Raw genomic sequence first — 8266 nt, forward strand, 5'->3', positions numbered from 1 at the left:
AATGTATGTCGGTCTTGATGCCTTCTTGGAAATACTGACTTTCTTCTCCTTTTACTGTTGACATCTAATTTACACCCATGCATCTAAGCATACACACTCAACTACATGCTCAGCATAAACAGACTGTAGGTAATTCATGTATATGGCAGGTCAGTTTGCTGTTTAATTGTTATTGCTCTGGTGTTGCTTCACTAAGAAAAATGAAAAAGCTTTACAAACAAATACATATTTATATTTTGTGTAGTAAAACAAGAAGATAAAAACATCCACACCCAAAGTTTTAACCCCATATGTGATATGATAATAGTTAGATAAGAGAAATTTAGATAAACAAGTTTTCTGAAAATAATAAACTTTGTAACATCTGCAGCAATGGAAGTACTTGGTTTAGGATTAAAATATTTGCCATGAATGCATCAATTAATCCAATTAAAACTCACATACACACAGACAAAACACATCTATCTCTGAAATAACTTCAAACTGCCAAAGTTTAATAATATCCCTTCTTCAGATTTTAATTTTGACTATTAATTGACAGTTGTATATAACATATAAATAAAGAAATAAAAATGTCATGGAAACTGCATAAATTTGAAATTATGTGACAGAACTATTTGCCACAATTACTATTATTAAGCTATCTTTGTAATTAATTATTTATTGCAAATTGAGCCAATGAACTGAACTCGTAAAACAATATACTTTTCTACAATGTACAGTTTAAGTTAGTGCAACTCATTTTATTGATCTGGGCTAAAGGTTAGTTTGGTTATTGTTTAGTACAAAAACAATTTTTGTCTTCTTGAAGTAATATGTATCCCAAAAGATCTTAAAAGTTGAAAAAAATGCCGTCAATAAACCTTTACAGTGTGGTAATTTTTAGAATAAATAGTTGTTTTTTATATTATTGTCTGTTTATCGACAATGGAGAGCTGGTCTATTCCCAATAATGTTTCAAATGACTTCAGGTTACAGAACCATTACTTCAGGAACTAACTTCTTTAAGCTGGGGAAAAGCATAATAAAAACACAGTACCTAAGAAAAGATAATGCACAAATAAAAATAAATTCCCTTTGCTCATAGTCAACAATTTACTAGTTTGTGGGACTTGTGTTATTTCTAAATTTACATTCATGTTTTGTCATAGCATTTCTTCAATATGTTATTTATAAATAATACATTTATACTTCATGCTTTCTGTAGCATACAAGGAGTTTGTGGACTGTTAGCCAGTTCTTTGGTTCATTCTGGCGTTTGTTGACCAGGTCCAATTTGGTTTCTTTTGGTAGTTTAACTTATCAGCATTTCAGCGCCTTACTTTTGTTCATTTCCATTTGCCAGTGTACTTACTTTTTACATTTATTGAAGTCTGTAGCATTGCACTTTTCCAAATTCCTGATCAGACAAATTTCCCCCACACTTTCAGAGTTTTTACCTCACACGCATAAACAAGCTTTCTTACTTAGTTTCTCTTTCTCCTTCTCTTTTTACTCTGTCAGTAGCAGACATGCTTGATCATTATCCAGCAACGCCATCAATTATTAGGTCTGGTTTATGAAACCCCAGTGCAATTTGCTACCAAACACTCCAGATGTATCGCTGTTCATAGTGGACACTTATCCAGCTCTGTGTTTTTTTTCTTCTTCTTCTTTTTGTTTTGAGGGGTTGCTTTGTCTTGACTGAAACTTGCATCAGTTTACATCAGCGACAGACACAGCAGCAGGCTGGACCTCCCCAAGCCCTGCAGATACCTCACCTCCACAGCTATGAAAGCTGGATCAATGTACACATCGTCACCTGTCACAAAGGCTTTTAACAATTCCTGAAACTAAATCGGAGAACTTATTTGGAACTCATTGTTGCACAGCATGGATGTTAAGGCTGCTCTGTGGAATGGTTAGCCTGAGATGAGGCAACAGTGGCACAAATATCAGTTACAACAAGTAATATGAATGATAATTTGCAATATCACAATATTATTGCAAATTGATACTCTCATGTTTGATACACTCATGTTTGTTTCCTATAAATCAGGGGTCTCAAACTCCAGGCCTCGAGGGCCGCAGTCCTGCAACTTTTAGATGTGCCTCTGCTGCAGCACACCTGAATAGAATAATTAAGGCTCTGGAGAACTGATCTACACAAGGTGGAGGTAATTAAGCCATTTCATTCCAGTGTTTTGTACCTGTGGCACATCTAAAACCTGCAGGACTGCGGCCCTCGAGGCCTGGAGTTTGAGACCCCTGCTATAAATACTTCAAAATGTGCCCTCTTTGCAGAGCATTTTTACAAAAACCAGCACTCAATAAACTATTTGGAGAAATCTCAACCGCAAAAGTTAAAAAATATACTGGCATGTACATTTTAATTACCTTTCATTCTCTACATCTCTAGACGGTTTGTAAAATGAGCTATCGTAAATGAAATAACAAAACATACAACTTTCCTGATGGCAACACATTCCTGAATACCTCTCCATTTTCTGAGGAATGTGACTGATGTTAGTTTGAATCTCTACTTCCTGTTTAGTATAACTATGCGCAACATCAACATCCAACAAAACTACCATTTATGTAGTCTGATAGATTTGATCCAGACCAGTAGCATGCCTAATTTGGATTTTCTTTTTTGCAACATTTTGAAAGTTCTCAAATTCGCATTACAATTGGATGGAAACATAGTGTATGACATTTTGTCTTTCAGTGGATAAGAAAAAGATTGAACATCACAGCCAAGATGAGATGTGTAATTCGTTTGGTCCTTCCATTCACTTTTCTGTATATATTTCAAAAGTCAGTCTAAAAACTTTCAAAAGCTCTCCATTTCCAAAACTTGAAAAAGTTGGGATGTTGACCTGAAAATGTGTGAGAATCCTGCAGATCGAGGAAATAAAACTCTACTGAAAGGTTGTTAGGCTGTGTTTCAGTACAAACTCTGAAAATCAAATAAAACTCTTATTCTCAGAAAATGAATCATTTTATGAGTTTTGACTGTGATCATAAGTTATTAGTGGCACTAACTAGCCTTGTACAACACTACTGTTATTCTTGTAAAGAGCTGACGTACAATAAAATAAAACTGGATCCACTGCATGTTAGAATCATATAATTCCATATTGCATTTTTATTAGGAATTTTAAAAATTATGGTCAATAACAAAGAAAACAAAAAATTGTGAAATTGTGATTTGTCCACCAAACAATGAAATGAATATTGTGCCTTGTGTGGATCTTAGGGGGAAGAAGTGCTACTCCAGTTTCAACCTTTTTTGAACTTTCGTCATAATTATGTCAATATTCTCCCAAACGCAAACACTTCCAGTCCTGACAGAAAGTAATACATTGAAAGACCATTAAAAATCCCCCGCCTCATGCTCACTCCGTTCATTGACACACATCCCATGCATATGCACACAGCAGTCACCCCCGTCACCCACCCCCATCCTGTCCCCACCCTCCACTCAATAAAACTTTTGGCATGCCTGAGGTGTTGTAATTGGCAGCCGGCTTGCCATACCGATAGACTCCTCTCAGTCCTACGGGTCAAGAGTAATTTACTGAGCTGCTAAACGCCACCAGTTTTTTTTTCCTCTCTTTCTACCCAGTCCAATCCCTCCTCCCCTGTCTCCCCCAGCATCCATATTGGAATTCCCATCCAGGCTGTATTACAAGCTGAGATGATGGCTTAATCCCTTGTTAATTAGGGACAACATCTCCAGCAGCTGAGGCTAAAGCGAAGAGCATCGAAGGCTCCTGAGATGCGAGGGCTCTAGCCGAGCTTGTGGCCTAGTCGGAGAGTCTGGCTCATTCTCAAAGAGCTGGCTGTGGATGGCGGGGGAGAGATGAGGGCTTGGATCTCTCGCTGGATGAGGATTAAAAGGGCCTGCTGCCTAATCCCCCATTGATGGCCCTTCTCGGCTAATGGAACTTGGACAACTGGGCAACCGGATGCTGCTGTTGGCTCAGCTCTCACCTAAACCACTTCCTCTTCAGCTGGGTCAGAGTGTCACTGTGGCTGTGCTACTTGTTTATCAGAGAATTTGTTTCGGTTGGCCTCAATTGTTAATTTAGATTATACAAACTAGACAAAATGTCTTATTTCTTAGGATATGTTGACCGATTTACAGTGAGGTCTTCCTGGTCACAATGTGTTAATGGATATGTGTATCATTATCCTCTTTTCTTGACATCTATAGCTCGAACAAGTACATCTCAAAGAATGAGAGCCCCATAGAAAAATGTAGTTTCCTTATCAATTCAATTTTAAAAGTAAAACTTGTGTATGTCTGAGATTCTGTACACACAGAGTAAATTTTGAGTATTAGAGTTGAAGAATTGCCCCCACGCCAGGCCGTACCCTTAAATGGAAAATTGTTAGTCGGCCCTCACAAATTCTAAGGGCAGGAAAACAATCCAAAACTCTAAAGGAATTTTAACATGCTTGGAGATAAATAATTAGACAGTATTCACATTAATAAATATACCTTCATATATTTATAACAGAGTGCTGTTATAATGGTCTCAGTTCATGAGTACAGCTCACTAAAGAAGTGTTTTTTCTTAGTCGTGGGAAAGAATATAAATGTGCAAAAGTAGAGCTAAAAAAGGACTGAAAAGTGCATTTTCTTACATTTGCTTTTTTGGTGGCAACAAAAGCTCATTTTTTATTTCCCTGGTTAAATGTACTGTTAGTACAACACATCATAAATACAGCGAGTATTCTCTACGTTCCTCCTACTTAGAAACACAGACTCTCTGGGAGCTCCAAACTCTTGGTAATTATCCTGCACCACACCACCTGCTGTTTCTCTACCTGTGTGTCCACTTACACTAGAAAGAGGTATATTACAGAGATAAGACAGAGGGACAAAGAGGAAATTTAAAAAAAAAAATTAAAGAAAGATGTGAGATAGATCTGCGGACAGTTAAAATCTTTGAAAATTATCAACTCTATGCTTGAACAATGTACAAAAAAGAACCAATCAATGGTCCATTGAATGGCCTCAAAAAAGTAACAAGTCTGTGTTTTCTACTTGAGAAAGTACAGGACTGCCTAGAGATATGTTTACAGAAATACAGATCTGAAGTCTGCAGATATTAGAAGCACATTCCATTTCACATACTGCCATACAACAGAAATTCAAGAACTATTACTGCTAAAATACTAGAAAATATAGATTTATTACAAGTCACTCATGCTTATCCATAACATTTATTCATTTATCTTTAAACTAATGCATAGGCTTCAGCAAGAATATAGAATGGATGTCTGGTAAAGTTTCTTTTCAAATATTTATTGGGCAGACTACTGTAGCTTTTTCTTGTTTTGTTCTTCCAAATCTTGCACTGGTATAATAAGCTAACAAAAACTTCCCTAGACTAGTTAGTCTGTACAAAATGCTGCTGCCAGACTTCTGATTAATATTCCGAATTTTCTTATGTGACGACGCTACTAATGCAAATGCAACGACATTCAGAAATCACAGTACAAAATAAACAGCATCTCTCTGCAATTACAATATAATTGTTTGCAAAAAATGTCCATGAGGTAAAGTGAAGAAAATGACTTTATAAGTATTAGACCATGTTGATTCTTTCAAAAATTGATGGACAGTGTATTCCTGGCAGTATGTGCTTCCTGCGCAAGGCAACTCTGGTCCGGCGTTCACCGCTCATTATTATGCGCCTCGTCAGCAGGCAAGCATCAGCCTTGGTTGCACTAACCGTTGTCACTCCACAATCAAATTAGCCCTGCTGATGAGGCCTGAGCTCTGTGACCTCCACAAGCCCAGTCGCTTCCCTGCCTCACAAAAGACAAAGAAGATCTAAGAGCTGAATTCTTCAGGGATGGCAGGAGTTCACATACTGATTTTTGATTAGGTTGTCTCGTCCTTTTATTTATATATATGGAAGTAATTGAGACAGGGTGTTGACTGCAATATGTGAAACCAATGCCCCCACCAGCTGTGAGCTCAGTGTTGATGATTATCTAAAACAAAAGTCTTTTTGTACTCTTTATTTTTTTTTTTAGATAAGATTACTTCTGCTAGGTCCCAGCAACTAGCATATGTGTGACACTCAGACATTGACAGTCAGCTCAGCATTCCCAAATCCCTCCAGACATGGCTTCCCTCCGCCTCCCTCCTTTTTCTCACGTCACCTTTCGTGGACGTTTGTCTGATTCAATGTGATGAGAGATGTGAAAGCAGATACCTGCTGCTACTTCCTTTTTGTCCCACTGTGTGTGAATGCAAAAAGAAAAAGTATATATGGTTTTACATTTGCATCCTTTAATGGTCATTACTTTCCAACTAAGGTTGAGCAGGTATGAGAACTGTCACACTATAGTGACAGTTTTATGTGTAGTAAACCTTTTCTTTTCTTACAAAAGTTACATACTGCAGCCTTAAAGTGGTTTAGTTTTTATGCTATCACTTATTTTATGTTAAATACTTTTGCTTGATTGTCATTACTTTGTAAAAATAAGTTTTCGCTTTGGCATTAATGTGTTTTGTAAATTTTGCTGTTAAAAAAGCCACATTTTGTTGATCATGACTGATTTGTAAAAGCAATAAAGAGTAAAACATCCAAGGGTCAACAATTTTTATAGTCACTGTGTGTCAACAAGCTGTTTTGGACAAAGAAAGTGTATCTACCTCCTCACACTTCAGCCAATAAAACAGACAGGCATGATGACATTTCTTTATTGCAATACATGCTTGTTGTAATGAAATGGTAATAAACATTGTTTTATTCATCTAATCGCAACTGCAAAAAGTTTCTACGATTCCCACTCAGTAGTACAAACATAATAAATGAATGTTTCCTAATTCTGAGATATGCTTAACAAGATCGTTGTCAACCATTCCATTATAATTTCTTGTTTTGTTTAAGCTGACATTTATTTAGCAACATAAAATATTGCTTAGCACTACATGTTAAGATTACGTTAACGTTAGATAAGTAATTAGCATTGCATAATTAAAAACAAATAGGCTTTTGGGCACTCTGTGAAATCTTCTTCTATGTGCATGTCCATGAGAAGAAGATGCATTATCAATGGGAACTAGTGGGAAAAAATCCAAAACTTTACAATAGTAAGTGAAATAATACATGTGATTTGTTATTGACCATGATTTTTAAAATGTATTAGTCAAGTGAAATAACACAATTTGCTTGTAATGGCCACTCCTGCTTTTCATCAGGAAACCTACATCATACTTTGAGCAAATATATGAAACAAGCCTTTCTATTGCAGGAGTGTTCCAGCTTTGCCCAGCTGACCTACAGATTTAATATGGATCAGTGAGAGCTCACTGAAAGCGGAGCGTGGAGGAACACGGTAAAGAAATTGCAATCAGATCACACAATTACACTCTGGCTGACTGCAGATCAGGTGGCAGCTGAATGGTCTCAGTGAAGGTTGAAAATAAGAGAGAGGGCTTCAACAGGAAGTTCATGTCCTGTAATTTTCAAACATGTTAAAAGTGATATCTTGACAGTTTGAATGTTTTTTTTTTTTTTTTCCCTTTCAGACCACACTGCGGAGGAGGAATGGTCGACACTTACCCCTGTTAGCACTTAAAGAGAAAATCATCTTCTTACAGTTGTTAGGATTCTGACCTTTGGCTCTGTAATTTAACAAGTGTTTAACAGAGAAATGGAAAAGCAAAGGAAATTCAGTGTCAGGGAACATTATTTTGATAATCCTGCATCCCCGTTTGTTAATTTATCCCTGAGAACGAGTTTATTTTGACCATCAAACATTCGAGGTATCAGACAATGTTTTTAAGGAATTTCTTGAAATATAAAATTTACAGTCAATGGTTAGAAATACAAATGAAATTCACTTTTAACACTGTATCTCTTTAAAGGATTGAATTCTAATAAAAACTCTAAGTCTAATAACTTAAAGATAATGTCTGTGGAGAATCCCATTCTTTATTTGTGATTAGTATGGGTGGAATTGCTAGATTTAATAAGAAAATACCAACATGCACAAGCTCACAACATTAGAATGTATTAAACACACTGATCTCTGAGGGAAACTTAGCTGGATTTCATTTTTGCTGTTTATTTAAAGCTTTAAAATATAAGATATAAGTGTTACTTTTGCAGCAGGAAAAGGTTAATCTATATTAACTTCTGGACAAATTGTTCCCACTTCTTTTTTATATATATTATTTCCTTCTAACTCTTCTTCCAGTTTTTTTAAAGTCTGTTTGGCTGTGAACACAACAGTTTGACCTCAGTCACATGAAATA

General features: G+C 36.3%; 1 long non-coding RNA gene across 1 annotated transcript in view; it reads left to right on the top strand.

Annotated features, from left to right (window-relative positions):
- LOC122842613 overlaps window positions 1–8010 on the top strand; it is a 112106-nt gene extending 104096 nt beyond the window's left edge. The window contains exons 6-7 of the long non-coding RNA XR_006372588.1: window positions 7261–7344; window positions 7538–8010. This is a non-coding gene — a long non-coding RNA (uncharacterized LOC122842613). The remainder of the gene's footprint in view (window positions 1–7260; window positions 7345–7537) is intronic.
- Window positions 8011–8266: the final 256 nt, after the last annotated feature.

The sequence above is a fragment of the Gambusia affinis genome, linkage group LG13 (assembly GCF_019740435.1).
Source record: "Gambusia affinis linkage group LG13, SWU_Gaff_1.0, whole genome shotgun sequence".
Lineage (NCBI taxonomy): Eukaryota > Metazoa > Chordata > Actinopteri > Cyprinodontiformes > Poeciliidae > Gambusia > Gambusia affinis.